We start from the raw sequence: 27,733 nt of genomic DNA, 5'->3' as shown, positions 1-27,733 counted from the left end.
ATTGAATAAGCAAACACATGGTGCAGCATTGCATAGCAGCCATGATCAAATTGAATGCTAGTCCAGCCTTGATGGGCTGAATGGTCCTAATCCTGCTCCCATTTTGTGAAGGGTATAAGTACAATTACATAAGACACTTGTTACACCTCAGCTGGAGTTTGTATCCAGTTGTGGACGTCACATTTTAGAAAAAATGTGAAGGCAATGGGGAGGGAGTGCAGAACTGATTCACAGCTTATTGCAGAGATGGGAGACTTCAGTGATGACGATACATTGAAGAAGTTGCGAGCATTCTCCTGGGAGAGGAGACAGCTGAGAGGAGATTTGATGGAGATTTTGAACAGCATAACAGGTCTGGGTATAGCAGATAGGGAGAAGTTGTAAAAGGAACAAGAACGAGAGGAGAATAGGTTTAAAGTGATGTGTGAAAGAAGCAAGGGTGATGTGACAAATAGATAAATGTGAAGTGCTGAAGTTTAGAAAGGCAAATCAGGGCAGGTCTTATCCACTTAATGGTAATGAACTACAGAATGCTCCTGAGCAAAAAGACCTTGCAGTGCAAATTCATACTTCCTTGAAAGTATTGTCCCAGGTTCACAGGATACTGAAGAAGGCATTTAGTATGCTTGTTTTTATTGGTCTATGCATTGACTGCAGGAGTTGAGAGGTCACATTGCAGCTGAACAGGACATTGGTAAGACCACCTTTGGATTACTGCATGTTGTTCTGATCTCCCTGCTAAAGGAAGGATGTTTTGAGACTTGAAAGGGCTCCAAAAAGATTTACAAGGATGTTGCCTGGGTTGCAGAGTTTGAGCTGTAGGGAGAGGCTGCATAGTCTAGGCTATTTTCCCTGGAGCATCGGAGGCAGATGGGGTGATCTTATGGAGGTTGAAAACATCACATGGGACTTGCGTCGTGTGAATAGCCAAATGTTTTCCCCAGGGTGGGAGAGTCCAAAACTCGAGAGTGTAGGCTTAAGGTAGATTAGAGTCCCTGCAGTGCAGAAACAGGCCTTTTGGCCCATCAAGTCCTCACCACCCTTTGGAGCATCCCGCCCAGACCCATCCCCCTATAACCCACACACCCCTGAACACTACGGGCAATTTAGCATGGCCAATCCACCTAGCCTGCACATCTTTGGACTGTGGGAGGAAACCCACGCAGACACAGGGAGAATGTGCTAACTCCACACAGACAGTTGCCCGAGGCTTGAATCAAACCCGGGACCCTGGCACTGTGAGGCCGCAGTGCTAACCACTGAGCCATGGGCAACTTTTCCAGCAGAGAATGGTGCATTTATGGAATAAATTACCAGAAGAAGTGGTGGAGGCTGTTACAGTTACAACATTTAAAAGTTATCTGGACAGGTGTATGTTTAGGAAGGGCTTATATGGATATGGGTCAATCGCTGACAAATGGGACTAGATTAATTTAGGGTATCTGATCGGCATGAAGATATGGCTGGAATTTGGCTCTAGACAATGACACTCATTTAAGGAGCTGTGCAGATAGGATTGGCTGAATGGCCTCCTTCTAAAATATAACACCTCTGTGACAACTATAGTGTCTCTGAATAGAATTATTTTTCAAGCGATCTCGAAGTGTCATGGGTAGAAATTCACTTAAGAAGTGACGCTGTCGCCTCCATGAATATACTCCCTCTGCTGGATACATATACAGTTGCACATAGTCTAAACTGAAATATCCTGAAGCAGCTGAAAGGCTTGGCTCAGATTATGGTCGTAGGTTCCATTTTGCCAGGGGCTTCACATAAGCTGTCTAACTATGGGCCCAGTTGTCTCTGCAAAGAGATATCTAAGATTCCAGGTTTGGTTCAAAGACTTCCAAGTAAATCTTTTGGTGTTGGGGCCAAAGCTGCTCTTTCATTCTTATTCATCTCATTGCTGTTTATGGGATTGGGCTGTGCAGAAAATGGCTCAAGGACTGATAACCTACAAGCATCTGCGATTGATAAATTTGATTTAAAGTTTATTTCTTTCTGTTTGAGACAAAAGTTACAATTTGTCATGCAGATTTGCATATTTTGAATCAGATTTCTCTTTAGGTCCAAAATTAAGTGTTGTGTTCCAAGTCCTGAAAATTCTAAGAGCTCAGTTTTATTCAAACTTATTTTTCATTTTGCTATTTAAGAGTATTTCAATTTAGAATTAAAGTCCAAAATATTTTATTCTAAAACTTTTGAAAAGGATTTTCTCTTAAACTCAAACTCAGTCTTTTTTCAAAAATATTAATTTATTCATAACATCTGCAAAAGTACATTACTATGCACTCAAATTTTCAAGAAGTGCAATAAATTCATTTCATCTCCAGCATGTTTCATTCTTACAATTTTCATTGTATGTTTCATGTCAGGTATACAGCCAAAAGGCAACTCATTTTGAATTCAAATTATAGAAAGCACAAGTATTTTGAATACCCATTTCCTCAAATTTCGCTCCAAATTACACCAAGGGTCAATTTCAACCAACTAACATTTGGGGGCGGAGTACTATCACCAATTCTCCTCTCTAGACAGTTAATCAACCCATTTGGGAAACATTGCAGGAGCAAGTGGAATTGAACCTGGGTTTATTGGCTGATAGATAGGGATTAATACCACTGTGCCACACTGAGCAGAAACTTGCCTCAATCCCAGCAGATAAAACTGAAGCACCCCTTATTAGGATGAATCTAGTTAATGGAGAATTTGTGATACCTTTCATGCAGACAATTGCTGTTCATTCAGGTATGAATGATTATAATGGAACTCAATATAACTGCCCCTTTCATGTAGTCTATGCTCTGGCTCTATTTCCACATACATCTGATTTACAAAGGGCTTTCTTGTCTCAATTTGCTGATCCCATATTCCAAGTTATAATGATTTGCAATGGTTTTTCAAGGTACCTGCAAGAAAAACAATATTGAAGTCAAGATTTTGGCATGCAGCTGAAAACTTGATTGAGCAGTAATCAATGGCTATAAGGGTGTAATTTGTAACAATATTGGCTACTTTCACTGAAACCCAGTAATTGTAATTGAATTCCCAATTATCTGTTTGCCGTATAATTGGAATTGCCATGATTGTTTTCAATTAGTAATTCCTGAAAAACAGTTTTAATATTGAGGTGCTGAGTACCTGATTTCCACAGGCTGCCAGTTACTTTACGAAGATACAGAATTTCACACATGTTACTGTTCCAGAGGCAGATCTGTCTATCGAAAGCCAATAGATATATTAATGATCGGCTATTGATTGCATTTGCTGTCTGTGAACTGCTGCAGCTGTGAAGAATCAGTAACTCTGCAGTGATGCACTTTGAATTTGTATATCTTTTTAAGTGTGATTAACATCTATCTGAGCCATTATGGGTTTTAATTTCCTCTGGTGCAGCACTGCTTAAAGCATTTGCACACTGTTTTAACACAGCCCATTTTAAATAAATGGCTTTTAAACATCTGCAGAAAAAGAATATTCTGAGACTTTTTCAAGTGAGGCAAAACCAAAAGATATTAAATCCCTCAAGCCCTGAAACAGCTCCATCAGACACTAATGGATCTATCGGAGCATTCATTTGAATTTTACTTTTCTCTATTTTAAGGAAAACATAATATATTGAAATAAATTAACAATTTCTCATGATCTGCTCGTGATTCTTTACATACAAAATGGCCATATGATTGGAAAGAGACCATAGACTCCCATTACAGTGCCCCCAACTGCCCAGGATCTGCAACTCCATTTGTTACAGACTGGTGTTTACATACAAAATTTCCATTGATTATGGCAAAGTAGGCAGCTGCAAACAGACAAAAGCAAAAACAACTAGCATACACATTGTTGTGACTAATACGTCTTTTGAGAGCAATGATGAGCCATTTGACCTAAAGTACACTATAAATTCCATGGCCATAAATAGTTGAGCTGCTCAGATACTTAATTCACTTGAATGTCAGTTATTTGTCAATGGAATAATGACATTAATGGAAACATATTTAGAAATTAAGTTTTAACATTTCTTGGAAGGCCTAAACCAACCTCTTCAACCTCACTTTGTATTAGTCGCAGTTACACTATCCCAGTATGGAGGCTTACTTATTGAAGGAAAATACTATAGATGCAGTTAATCTGACATAAAAAACAGAAAGTACTAGAGCAACTCAATAGTTCTGGAAGCATCTGCAAAGAAAGAATCAATTAACTTTCCAAGTCTAACTTCACCCTTCTTCAGAACTTGATGGGACTTAATTCTGTTTCTCTCTCCAGAGATGATGGCAGACCTATTGAGTTTTTCCAGCATTCTCTGGCTTTATTTGGAGTTTAATGGTATTGTCACAATTCTTATTGCCACTGTTTTTCAGAAGTCTGACATTATGCTCAAATTAAACTGCACATTCAATGTAGAAAATAAAGTTAATCATATGTGGTAAGTATCTTCTTCAGTTTCTATGCACGATAGAAGTCTGAGCTACAGCGCCACAAATGTACCATGATTATTGCCAAGGAGGCAGGTCCTGAGTCCATCCTGAAGGGAAATTGAACCCCATGCTATCAGCGCCAAACTGATCATGAGTCATCCATCTAAGTAAGACACATGTTTCCCCAAAAAAGGTGTTTGAGTTACTGTGTTAGTAATGCTTGTCCATGCATGTTGTAATCAATAGGCCATAAAACCACATGATATAGAAGCAGAAGCAGGCCATTTGGCCCATCAAGATCCTGTGCTATTCGATCATTGCTGATATATTTTTCAACCTCAATATGCTGCCTTCTTTCCATAACCCTCAATCTCCTTACCAAACGAGAACCTATCTATCTCAGTTTTAAATATCTCAATGACCCCTAGACTGGACAGGCCTCTATGGTAGTGAGTTCCACAGATTAACCACCCTCTGACTGAAATAAATTCCTCTTCATCTCCATTCTAAAGAGCCACCCCTTCACTCTCAGTCCATATCCTCGGTTTCCACTCTCTCCTTCTAGTGGAAGCATCTTCTCCATGTCCACTCTATCCAGACTTCACAATATTCTGTAATTTTCAATCAGATCCCCATCATCCTTCTAAACCCCACTGAGTACAGACCCAGAGTCCTCAATTGTTTGTCATACAACAAGTCCTTCATCCCCAGAATCATTCTTATAAATGTCTTCTGGGCCCCCTCCAATGCCAACATATCCTTCTTTAGGTATGGGACTCAAAACTACTCAAGTATTCCAGATGGGGTCTGACCAAAGCCTTATACAGCCTCAACTGTAAATCCCTGCTCTTGTATTCTAGCACCCTCTTGAAATGAATGCTAACATTGTATTTATCTTCCTAACTGCCAACTGAACAGAAATGTTAACTGTAAGAGAAGCCTGAATTCAGGATCCCAAGTCCTGTTGCACTTCAGATTTTGGAAGCCTTTTCCAACGTAGAAAGAAGACTACACCTCTATTCTTCTTACCAAAGTGTATAAGCTCATACTTTCGCACATTGTACTCCATCTGCCAATCCTTTGCCCACTCTCCTAGACTGTTTAAATCCTTCTGCAGCCTCCTCACGTTCTTAACAATACCTAGTAGCTACCTCAACACAACCTCCACCTTGATTTGGGTCATCTGCAAACCCAGCAACAACGTGCTCAGTTCCTAATGATGGTTGAGGCTCCAAATCTACCACATATCCCTGGAATTTCTATCCCTCTAACCACCTGGCATTGCTATCTAAAAAGTGTTTATATATTGGTAACCAACGTGTTTGGCCATGTTGTGAATGCATGTTCCTTGTCCATCAAGTCCTGCATTGGCATTGAATCTTTTTATCTCCATCTCAGAGTAAACAACACCATGCACCAAGGCATCCACATTTAATATAATATTATTGCTATCAAGATCCCAGACTCGTAATTTGGACTCGATTCTACTGCATCCAGCAGACCAACCTTAGTGAGCCTGTTGGTTCCCAGCACAGCGTTTTACTGCTCAAACATGTATCTTTAAAGAGCAGACATGGGCACACAGTCACATTGGCATCAGACCATTGCTGGTATGACGTGAGGGAGTTTATTCAGCAGCACATTTGGCCACCATTTTACACAGTGGAGGCTTTAAATTGATCCTGGCCAGACATCAAGCCTTGATGTCGTCTCCTATTTCACCAGAAGTGGAGCTGAGATCTCGCACCATCCACACCGTGAATTGACGGTAAACTCTCAGCAGTTGCCAGGTCTTCTCTGGCCTCCCAGTTTTAGTATAAATGAGTTGTAGGAGAGACGCCATCTGGTTGTCATCAACAAAACCAGCCTTGACTCTCATGAAGGACACCACAAGGCTACATTTACTTACTGCAGGAAGGTCAGGAGCTACAGCAAAAAGAATTCTGATATCATTCACTACACTCAGGCATTAGGTAATTCAGAATTAGCTTGTTGAAGGAAAAGTGCTTTTTTTTTAATTAACAAGACTATTTTCAGGAGAAGCACACGAAAATGAATGGGTTGCTGAATAACAGAGGTAGTACAGTGTAATGCTTTATATTTGCACATGCTCCCTGGTTGCTAATTTTACGAACAATTTTATGCCCATGTTCATTTATTTCACTGAAATTAGTGAATAGAGGAAACTAATATCCTCTGTTCTAATATCTGTAGTTATTTATGAGGTTGATCATACAAAGGGACTGAAAACATCCTGAGCATTCAAAAATCTTAAAACCAGAGAAATATATGAATATACAGCTGAACAAGAAGCAGAAGTAGGCCATTTGGACCCTCAAGCCCATTCCATTTCTTGATAAGGCAATAGCTGATCTATTACAATCTGAAATCCGCATGCCTACCCTTCCCTGATTGTCCCTCACTCCTACGTAAGGGCAATACAGTGGCTCAGTGGTTAGTACAGTATCCTGCTTAAAATTTCACTGGAATATCATATTTAAACTTTACATGCAATTTATTCCATTTGGGAATCTAAAAAGGGAGCACAAAATTCATGAATGCTGCACTATTGTATGTCAATGTCAAGGTTCCCATTATTTCTGATCTGAGGATGAGACACTACATCGCGGACCTCCAACTGTACTTTGTGCATCATCATTCCAAACTGGGAATTTGAAAGGTTCTCCACAATGTTAACGTGGAGGTCCATGGTACACTTGCCTCACCCTCAGCTCAGAAATGAAGAGGATGTCTATGAAAACCGAATGTGGGGGATTTGAGGGTGGAGGGTTAGACTTCTGCATGAAGGGAAATAAATTAACAAACTTCTCCAGGTGGTTCAAATTTAAATGGACACTGGATTGTGGCTGTTGCATAATTTCCAGCCTCACGTCTAAGAACTGACTTTCAGATTAAGTCCCAGGCTATCCAGCCTCTCCTTACAACCCAAACCCTCTATTCCTGGCCATATCCTGGTAAATCTATACTGAACCTTCTCCAACTTAATAAAATCCTTCCTAAAGCAGGGCAACCAGAACTGGACACTGCAGTCCAGACGAGGCCTCACCTAACGTTCTGTACAATCTCAACATGACGTTCTAAAATGATTAGCTAATCTTCCCTCAAAGCTACCCGAGATAACCATTTCTACTGCTCAATGTGGTAGCAAGTTTCACATTCTAACCATGCCCGGGGAACATTGTTTTTTCTGAATCATTTATTGAACCTACTAGCATCCATCTTTTAGTTATAGATGCCAGGCCCAGCCTCCCCACAAATGGAAACACATTTGGTTACTTGGTATCACAGAAATTGAAGACGGCTGAGAAAAAGAGGCAAATTGTTGAAGCTTTTTGCCTTGCATTTATTAGGACAAAGCAAGAATGGCAAATTTTGACAAGAAAAGAACAAATTATATTACATGTAAAAGGCAGGTTAACTCCAATTGGTCACGGTGCTGCTATGGGCAATGCAGGAGGGAACTATTATACCATAGACTTTTGTTCAACTCAAACCTTGTGTAACTCCTGCAGATTTTCCGTATGGACAACAGGGCCCTGTGTGTGAATATATGTAAGTTTCAGTAAGTATATATGAGCCTCATTGTGAGCCTGACTGATAATCTTACCTCCACTCGGTTCGCAATAAACAACTGCACCTCCCAGTCGCAAACCATTTCCACTTCCCCTCCCATTCTTTAGATGACATGTCCATCATGGGCCTCCTGCAGTGCCACAATGATGCCACCCGAAGGTTGCAGGAACAGCAACTCATATTCCGCTTGGGAACCCTGCAGCCCAATGGTATCAATGTGGACTTCACCAGCTTCAAAATCTCCCCTTCCCCCACCGCATCCCTAAACCAGCCCAGTTCGTCCCCTCTCCCCACTGCACGACACAACCAGCCCAGCTCATCCCCTCCCCCCACTGCACCACACAACCAGCCCAGCTCTTCCCCTCCACCCACTGCATCCCAAAACCAGTCCAACCTTTCTCTGCCTCCCTAACCTGTTCTTCCTCTCACCCATCCCTTCCTCCCACCCCAAGCCGCACCTCCATCTCCTATCTACTAACCTCATCCCACCTCCTTGACCTGTCCATCTTCCCTGGACTGACCTATCCCCTCCCTACCTCCCCACCTATACTCTCCTCTCCACCTATCTTCTTTTCTCTCCATCTTCGGTCCGCCTCCCCCTCTCTCCCTATTTATTCCAGAGCCCTCACCCCATCCCCCTCTCTGATGAAGGGTCTAGGCCCAAAACGTCAGCTTTTGTGCTCCTGGGATGCTGCTGGGCCTGCTGTGTTCATCCAGCCTCCCATTTTATTATCTTGGATTCTCCAGCTTCTGCAGTTTCCATTATCACTGATAATCTTAGGTTGCCTGTTTCTGTACTTCTTAGCGTGTATCACAACAGCTATCCTATCCGAATACTTTGTAACTTCAAAGATCTATTTTCATTCATTCATAGGATGTGGTCATCATGGGCAAGGCCAGCACATATTCCCCATCTCTAACTGCTCAGATGATAAGTATTAACAATCAACCATATTACTGTGGGAAACACAAATAAAAATTGTTGGAAAAGCTCAGCGGGTTTGGCAGCACCTATGGAGAGAAATCAGAGTTAACGTTTTTGGTAGAGTGACCCTTCCTCAGAACCACAGCATCCACAGTCCTCTCGGTTTTTATTTAACATTACTGTAGGCCTGGAGTCACATGTAGGCCAGTTTGGGTAAAGATGGCAGATTTCTTTTCCTAAAAGGACATTAGTCAATTTGATGGGTTTTTAACAACAGTCTTAAGTTGTTACATCGTCACTAAATGGCTCGCTTTTAATTTTTACTGAATTCAAATTTCACCTCATCAGCTATGTTGAGATTTGAATACATGCCTCTCCTGACACAAGTGTTAACTTGGGGTTTTAGCTTACAATCCTAGTGATATTATCACCATGTCATCACTTTCCCTGTGCTTCTGTTCCCTGTTCAGAAAAGCAATTCGAAAGACTCAGCCTTCTCTTTTCTAGAGGCTTAAGTTCCAGCTTGTGCAGTCTTTACCGAATGTCTTTACAAAGTCTCAATGATGACAACATCCTTGTATATATCTTTTCCTAGATGCCACTGCTTTCATTTTGTAATATGGAGGCCAGCACAACAACTTCTAGACAAATTTGATGTAGCATCACTTTCAATGTTGGTACTCTTGAAATGAAGTCCTGTAATTGGTGCATGCTTTTGCTTTATTAATTTGGGTTGTTATAACTAATGATTCTTTTAAGGTTCACTTTCTACCTGGAACCTCAGAATATGATTTCAAGAAGGAGGCGATTTGGCTCTTAATTTTAACATGGGGAGAAATCAGGGACAGGGAACTGAGGTGGATACAAAACCAGAAATTGCTGGAAAAGCTCATCAGCCCCAGCAGTATCTGCGAAGAGCAATCAGAGTTAACTGTTGAGGTCTGGTGACCCTTCCTCAGAACTGGACCCAAGGCATTAGCTCTGATTTCTCTTCACAGATGCTGCCAGGGCTGATGAAATTTTCCAGCAATTTCTGTTTTGTTGTTTCTGATTTAGGCAGCATCTGCAGTTCTTTCAGTTTTTATTTAACTGAGTTGGATAATCAGACAAGATCATACTGAATGGCAGAGCAGGCTCTCAGGGCTGAATGGCCTACTACCGCTCTTATCTACTGTTTCTATCTTTCGATGATGTCAGATTAAAATGTCATCTGAGATAAGGCATTGCCAAAAAGGAACACTTTTTTGGCACAACATTAACTTATCATTAGCTGACACTATATGCAAAAAGCTCTGTCAACTGGAGCATCATTTTTGAATTTTGAATCCCTGGAGGTAAAAACCATCATTCCAACATTATTTATGATTTCATATCTGGAATGTTGTGCACAGTACGCATCATCTTATTTAAGGAAAAATGTAAATATGTTGAAGGCAGTACTGAGAGGGTTTGCAGATTAATACCTGGAATGAGAGGGATGTCTTAGGAAGGAAGATTGGGCAGGTTAGACTTGTATTTGCTGGAGTCTAGAGGAGTAAAATGTCATTTGATTGAAAAATATAAATTCCTGAAGCCTCTTGACAGGTAAATGAGAAGAGGGTATGACCTCCTATGAGATATTCTAGAACTACACTTGCAGTTTAAAGATCAGGGATCACTCATTCAAAAAAATAAATAGGAGGATGAGGATGCAGGAATAGGAGAAGGCCATTCAGTCCATTAAGCCTGACCTACCTTAGAATATGATCATACCTGAATGATCGCTTTTTCCCCATTGCACTCCCAGAACCCGCTGTAATCAGAAATCTATCAATGTCTACCTTAAACATACCCAAAGACTGAGTTTCCATAACTCTCTGTGGTAGAGAATTCCAAAGATTCACAACCCCCTGAGTAAAATAATTTCTCCACATATTGGACCTAAGTTACACCCTTTTATTTTTAAATTGTGACCTTCGGTTTTAGTTTCCCTAAACAGGGAAACATGTTGTGTGTACATGTTTTGTGTGTGTGTTGTGTGTATCACGAGTTTGTGCATGAGTGTATGTATTTGGGGTATGTGTGTTAATGTTTGTGCATGTGTGTGTGCATATGGTGTGTGCATGTGTGTTTATATGTTGTGTATAATACATAGTATTTGTGTATAAACGATGGGTGTATATGCTTATAAGCTGTGTATATGTGGCGTGTGTGTGTGTGTGTGTGTGTGTGTGTGTGTGTGTGTGTGTGTGTTTGTGCTCACGCGTGCATGCGTGCGTGTGTGGGGAGAGGGCACAAGGATGGAGTGGGATGTGTGTGGGGATGGAACAATGGAAATCTCATTACAAGGCATCATTTTACCGTCACTCAGGCAGCCAGCCTATAAGCTGAGGAATGCTGGAAACATGGCCTCTACTTAAATGCCCCCACATACTCCCGTCCACCATTTGAAATGTTGCTGCTTCTGAGCCTGCCTTGGTCAAAATGGCCAATGTCAGACGCAGGACTGAGAAGCCTTCCCATTGGCTACAATTGGTAGTTTTAGACACCGACTACCTCCAATTCCAATGTTGGTGGGAGCCAAAAATCCAGCACTGCAGACTTGCTTAAATTTTGGATTTATCTGTATAAATAAACCTACATCAAAATTCACTCAGTGGGATTTGAATGTTCATTGTCTGGCTGATTAGTTCTTCCAGTCTTGGCAAGGAAGAATTTATGCATTGCCCTATTGTGAGGGGACTGTTTACCACTCCTACTCACTCTGGCCTAACTGGCCTGACAGTCACTAAATCCTGGGGGTGTGATTAAATATATTCTGTGCTGTCCTTCAGTCCACTGTCCTCTGTGGCCCATCACCGTGTACAAACATTAGGAATGGTGCTTATGCTGGCAGCCACCCAGAGAAATCACTATTTTAAATGGTTCTCAAAATAGAAGCAAACAAACAAGCCGAGAATTTAAGGAAAGGTTAGCAAAAGACAATGCTGAAAAACAAATACCGCTGTTCTAAAACTTCAATTGGTTTTAAAAAAGTACTCATGGAAAGTTGCTTCTTCTGCAGCTTATGTAATTGTTCCTGGTAGATTTATAAGCCACAGTGGCAAACACTAACTAATCTAACTTATAGATTCATACAACACAGTAACCGACCCTTCGGTCCAACTCGTCTGTGCTGGCCAATTTTCCCAAACTAAACTAATCCCACTTGCCTGCATTTGGCACATATCCATCTCAACCTTTCCTGTCCATGTACCTGTCCAAATGTATTTTAAATGTTGTAACCATTCCCACATCTACCACTTCCTCAAGATGTTCATTCCACACACGAACCACCCACTGCATGGAAAAGTTACCCCTCAGGTCCCTCTTAAATTTTTCTCTTTTCTCCTTAGAAATATGCACCCACGTTTTGAGTTCCCCCACCCTAGGGAAAAAAAACCCTTTGCTATTCACCCTTTCCATACCCCTCATGAACTTATAGGCCTCTACTAGGTAACCCCTCAACAACTTAAGCTCCAGAAAAAAAAGATCCAGCCTGTCTAGTCTGCCCCTATAACTCACACCCTCATGTCCCATCAGGAATCTTGGTAAACCTTTGCTGAAACCTCTACAATTTAATAGCATTTTGCCTGCAGCAGCGTGATAAGAACTGTACACAGTAATACATAAGTGGCCTCACCAATGTGCTGACATCAACATAAAATCCCAATTCCTATTCTCAAAGGTCTGAACATTGAAGGCAAGCATGCTAAATGTCTTCTTAATCAGTCACCCTGTCTATCTGCGAGTCAAATTGTGAAGAACTATGTTCCTGAGCCTGTTTGACAGAGCTACCCAAGAACGTTGCATGAACTGTACAAGTCCTATCACGTCCATTTTACCAACATGCAATACCTCCCATTTATCAAAATTAATCTCATCCTTCCATTCCTCGACCCATTGGCCCAATTATCAAGATCCCTTTGGAATCATAGATATTAATTTAAGTCCCATTTGCAAACTTACTAATCATACCCCCGAAATTTTCAACCAAACCATATGTATAAATGACAGTAGACGGTAGACCAGTATAGATCACTGTGGAACAGCACAGGTCACAGACCGACAAACAAACCTCCACCACAACCCTCTGTCTACCATCACCAAGCCAGTTTTGTATCCAATTGGCAAGGTCTCACTGAATCCATTATGATCTAACTGTATTAATCAGTCTACCGTGTGGAACCTTGTCAAGGGCTTTACTGAGGTCCTTGTAGACAACATCTACTGTTCTACCTTCATCAATCTTTTTGGTCACATCCTCAAAAAACCCAATCAAGTTTGTGAGGCAAGATTTCCCCTGCAAAAAGCCATGTTGACTATCCCTAATCAGGTCCTCTATAAGCACAGGATCCCTTCCAACAACTTAGGCATCACTGATATCAGACTCACAGGTCTATATTTCCCAGACTTCTCCTTGCAGCCTTTCTTAAATAAATGCACAACATTAGTCACCCCCCAAGTCTTCCGGCACCTCACCCATAGCTGTCAATGATACAATTATCTCTCCTAGGGGCCCTGCAATTTTTTCCTGAATCCCCAAAACATCCTGGGATACATTTGATACTTATCCACATTTAGGTTTTTTAAGAACTCCAGCATCTCCTCTGTGGACAGTTTTCACTATTTAATTCTCCTTGTTCGTTAGCCTCTATGTCTTGCTCTACAGTAAAAACTGATGTAAAATATTTGTTTAGTATCTCTTCCATCTGGAATGGTTCCACACAATGATGATCTCTATCTTTCAGGGGCCCTATTCACTCCCTAGTTGCTCATTTGCTCTCAATGCATTTTTAGAATCTCTTTGGATTATCCTTTACCTTATCTGCCAAGGCTATGTGACATCCACTTTTTGCCCTCCTGATTTTCCTCTTAAGAATGCCACCTTATACTCTTCAAGAGATTCACTTGATCCCAGTTGTCTATATCAAGAGTATTGTTATTGTATGATTGAAGAATGTTCACCAGCATTTTGTATTTCCTGGAATAATTCAACTGAATGTGCTTTCCCTACTGAAAAAGGATCTGTATTGTATGATTCTATGCCTATGTTTTATGTGTGATGGTTATCTAACATGATATTAAATGATGGCTCCTCTGACAATGTAGCATTCCCTCAGAGCTGGAACAGAATGTAAACCCAATTTAGGAGCATTCACTTCTCACTGTAAGTAGAATCGAGAAACAATAACGTTGTCAGTTTTCAGGCAGATGCCAACCTGTTCAAAGTAAATGAATTTACGTGTGCCTGAAGCATATAAACAAGGCAACAGAAATCTGGAACTCTAGCTCACAATGGACTGCAGATGCAGGGGGACATTGAGAGCTTTCAAAACTGGTTGTGATACGTTTGTGTTTTGCAAACACATCAAGGGATTTAGAGCGAAGGCAGGAGAATAAAGCTGAGTAACATGCCAAGCATAGATACATTTATCGTAAGACATAGGAGCAGAAGTAGAGTATTCAGCCCATCTAGCCTGCCTGCCTCTCAGTGGCATCATTAGTTTTCAATTTCACTTACTTACTTAACCTCCATTCCCTTACAAATTGAGCATTACTGAAATTGTCGTAATGTAATTTGACTTGTAATCCAGACTCTGGATAATGTTTCTGGGGATTAGATTAGATTAGATTCCCTACAGTGTGGAAATAGGCCCTTTGGCCCAACAAGTCCACACCGCCCCTTGGAGCATCCCACCCAGACCCATCCCCCCATAACCCACATACCCCTGAACATTACGGGCAATTTAGCATGGCCGATCCACCTAGCCTGCACATCTTTGGACTGTGGGAGGAAACTGGATATGGGCTGAAATCTTGCAAGGATGAGCTGGCCACATTTGAGTTCAATTAATTAATCTGGAATTAAAAGCTAGCCTAAAGATCACCACAAAACCATTGCTGTCACATTTAGGGAGTGAATTCTGCAGTTCTTATCTGGTCCGGCCTCCCTGTGACTCCAGACCCACAGCAATATGATTTACTCTAAAGTCCTCTTAGCAAGCCACTCAGTTGCCACTTCACATTCAAAAGGGCAATTAGGGATGGGAAACAAGTACAAGGCTAGACAATAAATGCTGGTCTGGGTCTGAAGAGAGAAAGTATTGGGTTGTTCTTCTTGGACCAAAAGAGACTGAGGGGAAATGATGTGTAAAATTACAAGGGCAGAGACAGGGTAGACAGAAAGAAACCTTTCCCCCTTAGTGAGAAGCTCAGTGACCAGGAAGGATAGATTAATCGTAGGAAGCAAGATGTTTGGAGGGGCATATGATGAATAATGTTTTCAGCGGAGGGTGGTGGGAAACTGTAAGGGTAGTAGAGGCAAAACCCCCCATAACATTTCAGAAGTATTTTAACGTGCACTTTCAACGCCAAGGCAGAGAAAGCTATAGGCCAAGTGCTGAAAATGGGATTAGAATAGTTAGGCAATTCTTTTAGACTGATGCATTCTGGATGGGATTACCGGCCTTTCTCTGTGTTGTAGACCTCTATGGCTTGTAATGCCCCTTTCCCACAAATGTATTTTTAAAAAGCTTGAATTACACTGCGGAGCCACTCCCATAGGTTTTCAAAGACCATAACATCATAAGATACAGGCCAACAAGTCTGCTCTGCCATTCAATTATGGTTGATATGTTTCTCAACCTCATCCCCCGCCTTCTTCCCATAACCTTCGATACCCTTACTACTGAAAATGCACAGAGAGAAGGAGAACGATTGGAATAGATATTTAGCACAATCATAATCGGTTAGGACGTAGACTCATTCAGTTTTATTCCAACTGTATGCAAATTTTGTCCAGTACTGACCAAGTTTATGCATAAAACAGTCCACAAGGGTGAGTTGGTGACATTTGAATTCAATTAATTAATCTGGATTTAAAAGACAGTCTGAAGGTGACCACAAAGCCATTGTCATCAGAACTTATTTGAATCACTCCTATCCTTTAGTCCCAGCTATTCACAAATCAAAGATACATCTACAATCTTCCAACTTGTCAGCCACTTGTTTAACCATATAAACATGCCAATGCTTAAAGACATTCAAATGCCGTAGACATCTAAGTATTTGAAATATTTCGCACTATTGGGGTCACCAGCCCCTCAGAGTTTCTGCAAAGGGACGATGCCTCAAATATCTGTTGACACCTTGAACATGGGCAACCCAGTGTAAGATTTTATAATCTGTTTTCGACTGACCAGTATATTTTCCTTAATCCTTTGTGACATGTACACACCACCCGGTGAAGTGAGCACTCTTGCTGCCCTCCCCAAAGCGGTCTGGAGAAAGTAGCAATGAACCATCTTCTTGAACCGCCGTGGTCTACTCTCTGGCCAATATTGTCTTGCTGGACCATTTCAGAGGGAGCTTAAGAGTCAACAACATTGCAGTGGGTCTGGGGTCTCATGTACTCACATGTGAAGATGGCCAATTTCCTTTGAATGTTTTTAAACATTGGCATGATCATATGATTAAACAAGTGGCTAAGAAGCTTGATTTGATTTTAATTTAGTTTATTATTGTCACGTACTTAGGTAGAGTGAAAGGTTTTGTTTGGTGTGAAGTGCAGGCAGATCATACTATACAAAATGCATTAGGGTAATAGAACAGAGTGAGGAATCCAATGTTATGGAGGCAGAGAAAGTGCACAAAGAGCGAGGTCAATATTAAATTTGAAATTTGAGAGGAACATTCAGAAGTTTGATAACACCAGGGAAGAAGCTGTTCTTGAACCTGTTGGTACACAGGTTTAAGCTTTGGTATCTTCTACCTTATGGAAGAGATTATGACTGGGATGGGAGGGATCTTTGATGATGTTGACTGTCTTCCCAAGGCAACGAGAACTATAGGTGGAGTCAATGGTTGGAAGGTTGTTTTGTGTAATGGACTGGGTTGTGTTCACAAATTTCTAAAGTTTCTTATGGTCCTGGGCAGAACAGTTACCATACCAAGCGGTGATGCATCTGGATAGAATGCTTTCCATGGTGCATTTACAAAAATTGGTAAGACTCTTCATGGACATGTCGAATTTCTTTAGCCTCCTGAGAAAGAAGAGGTGCTGTTGTATTTTCTTGATCATCGCATCAGCATGAGTGGACCAGGACAGATTGTTAGTGATTGTCATTCCTAGGGCCTTGGTATTGTTGACGATCTCCACCTCAGCACCATTGATGTAGACAGGGGCGTGCACTCCTCCTTGCTTCCTGAAGCCAATGACTGCCTCTTTTGTTTTGCTGATGTTGAGGGAGAGATTAATATATTTACACCACGCCATCAGGCACTCTATCTCTTTTGTGTATTCTGTTTCATTGACTGCGCTTAGATGTATCTTGATTTTATAGAAGCTTAGAACCCTACATCAAGGAAACAGGTCATTTGGACCATCAAGTCCATACTGGTCCTCTGAAGAGAATCACATCCACACCCTACATTTTGATTCTAGACACAATGGGCAATTTAGCATGGCTAATCCACCTAACCTGCACATCTTTGGACTGTGGGAGGAAACTGGAGCACCCGGAGGAGACTTATGTGGACACAGATAGAATGTGCAAACTCCTCACAGACAGTCACCCGAGGGTAGAATCGAACCTGGGTCTCTGGTGCTGTGAGGCTGCAGCACTGACTACTGAGCCATTATGCCACCAGCAGATTTCCATCCATCATGAATCAGATGGGATTGTATGGTAGTTTTTATGATCATTGCTATTGATACTAGCTTTATACTTCAAGCTTTTAGTCATTACTATTACTTCCACCATCTATCCTAGTGGAATTTGACCCTTGTCTCCTTGGCTAGAGGTCCAAATTATCAGCAAGTAGTTATAACTGTTATAGTCTGCATTACAGTCCCTCCTATAATTTTCAAGATGATTTTCCTTAACAATGGATGACTACCGTGAATATAAGCTGTTGGGTAATGAAGAGTAAATGTTGGTGATAAATGATTGGAGTAATGTTATCTATGCACAAGATAACATTGAAAGGAAGGCAACTTGAAATCCCGGCTTATTGAATGCGTAATAATCAAAGCAAGCATAAATTCACAAGAAATTCAAGGACAGACTGAAGGAGGAAGCTCCCTTGAAATAGTTCCTCAGGATAGTTCCAAGCAATTTATGAACAATGGCTTAATCTGTGAACTGCGAACACTGTTAACTATTACGTGGCTGAATATGGCAGCCAATTTTCACACAAGATCTCACAACAGCAGTGAAACCAATTGGCAATTCATTAGTTTTTGGTAGAATTTCATTCGCAGTATAGGAAGCAAGGAAACATGGTTTAAATTGGTAGCACGAGTCTGACCTAGGGATCTACAGGCCCATTAGTCTGTTATCCCTAGGGAGTAAATTAAGTGAAACTTTTACAATGGAGTAAGCCAGAGAAGCTACAATAAAGACTCAACATTATTAAGAAACAGCCAGAAAAGATTAATAAAAGGGAAATGCTGCTTAGCAAATCTCCTAGGGAGCAATTGTAACCTCGCCTGCCCAGTGAGGAGTTGATGGAATTGAATCAGTTGCACATTTAGCACCCAGTCCTGTTTTACCCCTCCCCATTAACTTCTTACCGCTTATTAACTCCAACAGAGAAGGTCAAAAATCAGGTAACTGATTTGTGTGCATTAGTAATCCACTGGACTTAAATTTGTCCCCATCCCACCTTGAATTCTCTGAAGACGCTAATCAATTTTGTTCCTGCTGGAGTCTGCATTAAGCTGTACCTTGTCTCATATCTCCTCCTGTGGAAGAGTTTGGTCGAGTTTGAGATCCCAACGGAGGAAGATGCATCATCACCATCTCTGGATAGTCTTAGCTTTGATATTTAACTAGTCAATGTCATTTGGACTGATTGTTCTCTTGAAATAAACAATGTTGCATTAAAATGGGTGCCTCTTCTTATTAAGACGGGTAGTTCATCCTCTACCACTGCTAATCAAATAGGGCCTTGGACTTAAACTTTTCGAGGAAGATTATTTTGTGATCAGTGGACATCACAGGAGCTGAGACGCAACATCACTCCCAGGAATGATATCTTAATATAAATTTGATAACATTTCACTATCCTTTTGTGACAGCTATGTAACCAATTTAGTTTTTGTTTTAGAAAAAGTAGAAGGTGGTGGCATTCTACATAATTCATCAGCTGGTCAGAAAAACTGAAAATGTGGGAGAAACTCAGCAGGTCTAGTAGAACCTGTGGGAGAGAAATAGAGTTAATGTTTCGAGCTTGATGTGACTCCTCTTTTTCTGAATCTGTTGAACAAAAATAGAAAAGTACCATAGGCAACTTTGAGGCAGAACATGACAAGAGATTTCCAAATGAAAATGAAAGAGCCTTGGGATAAATGCAGAAATTCAGGGTGGAATTGGATAAGTTGTCCCTGGAAAGATACTTGTTACTTCTCACCACATCATCAATGAAGCTCTGAGATCTTTCTGGACCTTCCTGGCTTGCTGACAGTTAAGGCCCTTTGGTCTGGGGGCAATTAGAGATACAAATGGCATGCAAAGGGGTAGCTCCTGAATGCCCTTGCTTCTAACTTCCTGCAAACCCAATGACCTAGGCCTCGTGATAAGAATATAACAAACATTTCACTTCTTACTGCTGGATCACCCAAACATTAGGCAACTGACAGCCTTTAGAGCCCAGAAGCTGCTGGCAGCTTCTTGCCACCCAAGATGCCAGTTTTGAGATTTACAATACTCTGAGAAATTTGCCTGTGCAATAGATGTCAGCCCTTAAGCTGACTGATACCTGATAGTAGGCTTTTATTTTTATTCATTCAGGGTGTGGGTGTCACTGACTAGGCCAGCATTTATTGTCCATTCCTAATTACCCAGAGGACAGTTAAGAGTCAACCATATTGCTGTAGATCTGGAGCCATATGTAGGCCAGACCAGATAAGGATGGCAGTCTCCTTCCTTAAAGTACATTAGTGAACGAGATGGGTTTTTCTTGACAATTGACAATGGATTCATGGTTATCATTAAGTTCAGATGTTATTGAATTCGAACTTCACCATCTGCCGTGGCAGGATTCGAATCGTGTTCTCCAGTACCTGGGTTTCTGAGTTAACAGCCCAGCAATAATACCATTAGGCCAGCACCTCCCCCACTGGTTCTGGGGCTGGCAGCACAGTCCAATGTGGAGGGATTGGTTCTAATGCATGTGTATTCCCTAGAGTTTAGAAATCAGGGGATCTCACTGAAAGGTATTAAATCCTAACAGGGCTAGAGTAGGCTAGGTGCAGAGAGGGTGTCTCTTCTGGTTGAGGGCTCTAAAATCAAAGGTTACAGTCTCAAGATATGCCATTTAGGGTTGATGAGAAAAACATTTATTTACTCAGATGATAATCAACTTGTAGAATTCAGTAGCACAGAAGGCTGTAGGAGATGGGTCACTGAACATTTCAAAAAGGAGTTAGAAAAGTTTAGATATTAAAGGCATCAAAAGGTTTGTATGGAAAGTGGGAAAATGGTATTAAGATAAAGGATCATCCATGATCACATTCCATGGTACAGCAGGCTTGAAGGGTTGAAGTACTTTACTCCTGCTCCTAGTTTCAATGTTTCCAACACACCCACTACCATAACTTGACTAAAAATGTGAACACTATACTCTCAGTCATAGAGTCATACATCATGGAAACAGACCCTTTGGTCCAACTTGACCATGCCAACCAAGATTTCCAAACTAAACTAACCACACTTGCCTGTGTTTGGCCCATAGCCCTCTAAACATGTGCCCATCCAGATGTCTATTAAATGTTGCAACTGTACTTGCATCGACCACTTCGTCTGTCAGTTCATTCCATAGATGAACCACCCTCTGTGTGAAAATGTTGTTCCTGAGGTCCCTTTCAAATCTTTCTCCTCTCACCCTAAACCTCTAGTTTTGAAATTCCCTACCCTGGGGAAAAGACCTTGGCTCTTCACCTTTTCTATGCCCCTCATGATTTTACAAATCTCTATAAGGTTACCTCTCAACCTCCTGCCCTCCAGGAAAAAGAGTCCCAGGCTCTCCTTTCCCGTAATCCTATAAAGAAGTAGGTGAAGAGGTAGCCTCACTTGTAGATCTAACATAATAAAGACAAGCTGTGGATGTTACTACAAAATTACTCCAACCAATATGACCAGAGAATGTGATTTTAGATAAGTGGCAAGTATATTTAATACAGATGCATTTGAAAGCAAACACTCTTACTCAAAGACTCTGGGAGCATTGAAAATGCAACAGAAGTCGGTCTGAGTGAATTAGAATTCAAGAGGATGAATTTCAGTGAACTCTCTCAACCTTGATTTTTTTTTCGCTCTCATGTTCTTTCGGATTACAAAAAGAAAGGGCAGACCTTGAAGCAGTTTAAAAAGGCTGTAGAGTTCAGACGATAGTTGCAAGCCCTTTCTTGATTGAAAAGCACAAAGAGAAAGGCTGTGGTCTACAGTGAAGACTGACACCAAGGCTTGGAGTGAGGAGAAGGAGGTAATTCAAGGCATTTTCTGTGTTCCCCACAGCCTCCTCAGTTAAATTACTACCTTACACTGTACCCACACTACACCCTGAGGTGAAATAAATCTCAATAACTCCTCGGTCCACAGATTACAATTATTTTTTGCCACTCATGTGATTTGATTGTCAATGCCATCTGTCTGTTGTTACCAGCCAATGAAAATCTCTGTGTTATATTTGTGATAAAGAATATCGCACTCCTGGGTCTGTTCAAATTGAAGTAGTGGATATCTGAGCGTCAACTTAAGCTGTGCCTTCAGCTATTAACAGTTAAGCCGCCACCATTGCAAAGTACTGCAGTCCCATCAGAGATAACTGGTGACTGTTTAAACGTTACCACACCTCAGTTGGGGTGAGAGACTGAGATCTTCATGATAACTACTACTGGTGCAGGAATGGAACCTGCACTGTTGGTGTCACTCTGCATTGCAAGTGAGGCACCCAACCAACTGACCCATACTTCTCACTGCCTGCTCTACGTTTTCCCACCACATGGTCATGTATCCTATATATCTTTTCTTAATTCACTCTCTGGATAAGGGCGTCGCTGGCTCGGCCATATTTATTGCCCAACCCTAATTGTTCAGGGGACAGTTAAGGCGAAACCACATTGCTTTGAGTCTGAAGTTACATGTTGGGCGGAGGGATGGCCTTTTCCTTTCCTAAGGGACATTAATGAACCAGATAGGTTTTTCCTGACAATTGACAATGGATTCCTGGACATCGTTAGAACTCCTAATTCCAGATTTTTATTGAATTCAAATTTCACCATCTGTCATGGCAAGATTCAAAGTTCGATCCCCAAAACATTACCTGGGTCTTTGGGCTAACGGTCCCACGATAATACCACGAGACCATCACCTCCCCCTGGTGGCACCCTACTGGTATTATCCATTAAAGGTTAAGTTGTCATAGTTCGAGTAGACTATGGGCTGCTCTGTCACTAAAGTGAGATGACCAGTCATAGTTTAACCTCAGGATCACTGCACCTCAGACAAAGGGAGAGATTGAGAAGGTGGGACCTCCATGGTAACCTCAGCCAGTGTAGGAATTGTCTTCACTCTGCATCACGTCTGAGTTATGCAACCTCCTGGTTCCCTGAGTTGTTATCCTTTTTTGCAAAGGTTAAACTAGAAAGTACCATTTGAAAGTGTGTCAGCAGGACAGAATCAAGTTGTGGCACTGGAAGCAGGTAGGTACAGTGGGAACAAACAGAACACTTTTACCTCCAAACATCACAGCACTGTGTTGCTGCTGGCTTGCTCATTCTTAACAGCTGTTGTTGCAGACGTGTAAGTACAGTATCTTCACAAAGCTTCATTAGACAGTGTGTTGACAAAGTCTGAGCTGTCACTAAGAGTGATTAGATCAAGTGTGCTTCCACATGCATTTCTGATGCAGCGAATTCAAAAAATAATTGATTTCTTCAATTAGTAGAAAGAACATATTCGGGTGATCAATTTGTAAAATTCTAGGACCAGAAAATGACTCAAGGCTCTCATAAATCCTGATTATACCTTTTCATTATTTTGCTTAATAATGTTTGTACATAATTTATGAACATGTTGAACAGACTGAAAATATTTATAAATCAATCTGTAATTAATATAGTGATTTACAGATTCCTAATTTATCAAGGAAAATTAACGACAGGCACAGCTGAGAAGAAAATGATCAGATAATGGCTAAAAGATGACATGAAAAACTCATATGAAGTGTACTTAACTTGCCAAATTATGTTTGTTCAATTGAATACATAGAAGTGATGAATCTTGTTTTAATTAACGTCACATCATACGAATATTCAACTTGTCTTTGCAAAGTTTATGAAGTGCTAGTGATTAAGCACAGATCATAGTAAAGCGATGAATGATTTCAATCCAGTGCTAGAATTATGCATTTGGTCTGACTTTTCCAATATATTAAAACCATCAGAACTCTACGTACTGCGGGTTTAAACAGTTATCTGAGATTCACACATTGATTGCCAGTTGAATCAATTGCCCAATTGCATTCTGTGAAACTCTAGTGCACAGAATCATCAAAAAAATTGGCAACATAACTGGTGAGAGTTTCATTTTGGTCTAAGTGCTACAAAAAAAATTCTGTAGTGTTAATTTGAGAGAATTCAGAGAAAAGTTACAAGAACCTTGAATTGAAATGCATGATTTATATTGACAATCTTTTATTTTTGAATTCATTCTTGGGAAATAAACATTGCTGGTGAAGCCAGCATTTATTACCCACCTTACCTGCCCCTCGAGATGGTGTTAGTGGGCTGCCTTCTTGAACTTTTTCAGCCCCTTTGGTGTAGATGCGAGGTGGTTGAAGAATTTTGAGTCAGAAACGCTGAAAGAACAGTGATACATTTCAAGTTAGGATAGTTTGTTACTTGGAGAGGTATTTATTGGGGGTGGCACTCCCATGCATCTACTGACGTATGGACCAAAAATATTGGGGAACACAGAGTTTAGTGAGAGGGAGGAACTGAGACAGAAATTGTATGAATAAAGAAATAACATTAGGAATTTGATAGAATTGAAGGCTGATAAATCCCCAGGGCCTGATCATCTTCACCTCTAAATACCTAAGGAGGTGGCTGTAGAAATAGTGAATGCATTGGTGGTCATCCTCCAAGATTCTTTGAACTTTGGAATAGTTCCTCAAGATTGAAATGCACCCTAATATGACTTCACTATTTATAGAGGGAGGCAGAGAAAAAATAGCGAATTAATGAACTGCGAGCCTGATGTTGGTAATGGGAAGATATTAGAGTCTATTATCAAGGATTTTCGAACAACAGCACTTAGAAAACAGTGACAGACAGTCAACATGGATTTACAAAAAGGAAGTCATGCTTAACAAACCTATTTTGAAAAGATCTTTGAAGATGTAACTAGTAGAATTGATCAGGGGAGTTATTTGATGTGCTACAAGTTGTCAAGTTGGTTAAGAAAGTGAAGTTCGTTAAGTTGGTTGAAATGGTTGAGAAGTTAAGTATACTTCCTTCATTGTGCAGACCTTGACTTTTGCAGTTGGGAGGTCCTGTTGAGATTCTACAGAATGTTGGTGAGGTCTTTTCTGAAGTATGGTGTACATTTCTGGTTTCCCTGTAGTAGGAAGTATATCATTAAATTGTAGAGGACTCAGAACAGATTTACCAGGATGTTTGCTGGGATTGGAGGGTTTCAGTTATTAGGAGAGGCTGGATATGCTGGAACTTTTCTCCACTAGAGCGTAGGAGGTTGGATGTGACCTTATAGAGGTTGATAAAATCATGAGGGGCATAGATAAGGTGAATAGTAAGGATCTTTTCCTTTGGGCTGGGCAATTCAAAATTAGGGGGCATATTTTTAAGGTGAGAGGAGAAAGAGAGGGGTAACATTTATACACAATGTGTGGAGTGAACTCCCAGAGAAAGTGGTGGATACACATACAGTTACATTTAAAAGACATTTATGTGCATGAATAGGAAAGATTTGGATGGATATTGGACAAATACAGACAAGTGGGACTAGTTTAGTCTGGGAACATGGTCAGCGTGGGCAAGTTGGACCATAGGGTCTGTTTCCATGCTGTATGACGCTTTGTGGTTTATTTGAGCTTTCAGAAGGCATCCAGCAAAACCCCATGTAAGAGATCAATGCATGAAATTAAAGTATATGGGATTGAGGTGGAAAAAAACTTGGTTAGCAGATATGAAACAAAGAGTAGGAATAAATGGGCCTTTTTCTAAACGGCAGACAGTGACTAGTTGGGTACCACAGGGGTCGGTATTAGAACCTGACAGTTCACAATATGTATTAATAATTTAAATGGGGGAATTAAATGCAATATTCAAAAGTTGTAGATGATAAGAGTTGGGTAGAAGGGTGAGCTGTGAGGTAGATATAAAGATGCTGGGTGTAATTTGGACAGGCTGAGTGGACAAATGCATGGTAGGTGCAGTAGAATAAATGTAGCAAAATGTGAAAGTAGGTTATAATTTGAATGGCTGTAAGTTGAGGGAGGGAAATGCTCAATGAGCCCTGGATGTCCTTGTGCACCTGTCGCTGAAAGTAAGTGTGTGAGTGCAGCAGAATTCCCAGCCTCTGACCTAATTCCATTGCACTGTATTTATACACTTTGTCGTTTTCAGTATATGGTCAATGGTAGCTCCCCAGGATGTTGTTGGTGGGGAATTATAAATGGCAATGCCAGCGAATGTCAAGGGGAGGTAGTCAGACATGTTGGAGATACAACCCTTATTGGTTGTCACAAAAATGTATCTGGTTCATCAACATCCTTTAGGGAAGGAAATCTGCCGTCTTCACCTGATCAGACCTACATGTGACTCCAGATCAAAGAAATATGATTAGCTTTTAACTGTCCTCTGAGGAGTTCGAGATAGGCAATAAATCCTGGCATCATCTCCATCCCATAAATGAATTTTACAAAAAGATGTTCATTAGCCGCGACTTGGATGATGCGGAAGTTACTGCCACTTGTCAGCAAAAGTCTGATTATTGCCATGGTCTTGCTGTACACAAACGTAGACTGCTTTCATGCCCAAGGGATTACAAATGGTGCTGGGTATAAAGTCACAAACAGCAATGCCTGGAAATCCATGTTATTCTGCACATGTGTAGACTCCAGAAGCTGCAGTCAGTTTCAGTCACACAATGACAGTAAACATCAACATTTCAAAGTCATTTTCCCTGGAGAAGTCTGGGCCAGAGCTCAAATTTAAGAACATTAGAAGGCAACATTTTACGGAAAAAAATTGATAGGAAGATGAAACAAATTATCACAGAGAGTATTGGAGGAAATGCCAGTGCATATATCAACTAAGAACTGGGGGACACAATTCTATGATAGTTTCAAATAAATCTTATGAAGAAATTAAGAAAAAAAATTATCCATCATGGTCGAATACGCAATTGCCTTTCTCCATGAAGCAAAGAGGATTGTTGCAACTAATGGCTTGTTAAGTACATGAGACGGGAAGACTGATAGTGAATAGCAACAGCTGAAGTAGACTCGAGCAGGCTGAAGACGACACATCAGCATGAAATAAAGGAATTGGGGCATTACACTGAATTTGACAGGAAGCTGGTGAGGCCTTTTCTAGAGTAATGTGTTCTCTTGGTCTTCCTCATACAGGAAGGATATTATTAAGCTAGAGAGGTTTCAGAAGAGATTTACCAGGATGTTGCAGGGGTCGGATGGCTTTAGTTATAAGAAGATGCTGGATAGGCTGGGACTTTTTCCACTGGAGCATAAGAGGTTGATGGATGACCTTATAGAGGCTCATAAAATCATGAGAGGCATGGATAAGGTGAACGGCAGGTGTCTTTTACCTAGGGCGGGGTATTTCAAGACTGGGAGCATAATTTTAAGGTGAGAGGAGAAAAATTTAGATAAGATATGAGGGACAATTTTTTTTTACACAGCATGGGTCGTATGTGAAATGGACTTGCAGGTGAAATGGGGGATGCAGATACAGCTACAACATATAAAAGACATTTGGATAAGTACATGAATAAGAAATATGGGCCAAGTGCAGGCAGGTGGACTAGTCTGCTTTGGGATTATGGTTTGCATGGATGGTTAGACCGAAGGGTCTGTTGCATGCTATGTGAGTCTATGACTCTATGAAGAGAAAGACTCACATTTATAGAATGCTTTTCATCATGGCAGGACATCTCAATGTGCTTTACTGGCAAATAGATGTTTTTGAAATACAGACTCTGTAGGAATACAGGAAACCTGACTGTTGACTGGTGCATAGCAAGTCCCCACAACCAGCAATTTGAGCATGGCCAGATCATTTGTTTTTAGATAGGTATTGGCCAGAACACTAGCAATAATTGTCCTGTTATTGTTCCGTGGGATGGGTTATGTCCACCTGAGGGGGCAGAAGGACGTCAGTTTAGCACTTCATCTGTAACTTAATTCTTCTGACACAGCAGTGTCTCTTCAGCACAGGCATATCAGCCTTTATGTAGTGTGCAAGTCGCGAGACTGGAATTAGAAGCATCAATCACCAGAAGTCAAGAGTGCTATCAAATGAAAAACAGCCCCTAATAAGTCAAACAGCTTGTTTCTATGATGTGCAAATGTAACAATATTGAGGTTGTCATGCAATGGGTAGTGTCCTTGTCTCTGAGCCAGTAGCTCTGGGTACCACTCAAGGACTAGGTGGCCAAGGAAGGTAATGGTCGTTATGCAGACAAAAAGGTTGAATATCAACCTGCAAGTTCTTCTAACTCCTATTCAG

This window comes from Stegostoma tigrinum, chromosome 36, assembly GCF_030684315.1.
Source record: "Stegostoma tigrinum isolate sSteTig4 chromosome 36, sSteTig4.hap1, whole genome shotgun sequence".
NCBI classification, from domain to species: domain Eukaryota; kingdom Metazoa; phylum Chordata; class Chondrichthyes; order Orectolobiformes; family Stegostomatidae; genus Stegostoma; species Stegostoma tigrinum.
Note: the sequence above shows the minus strand (reverse complement) of the source record.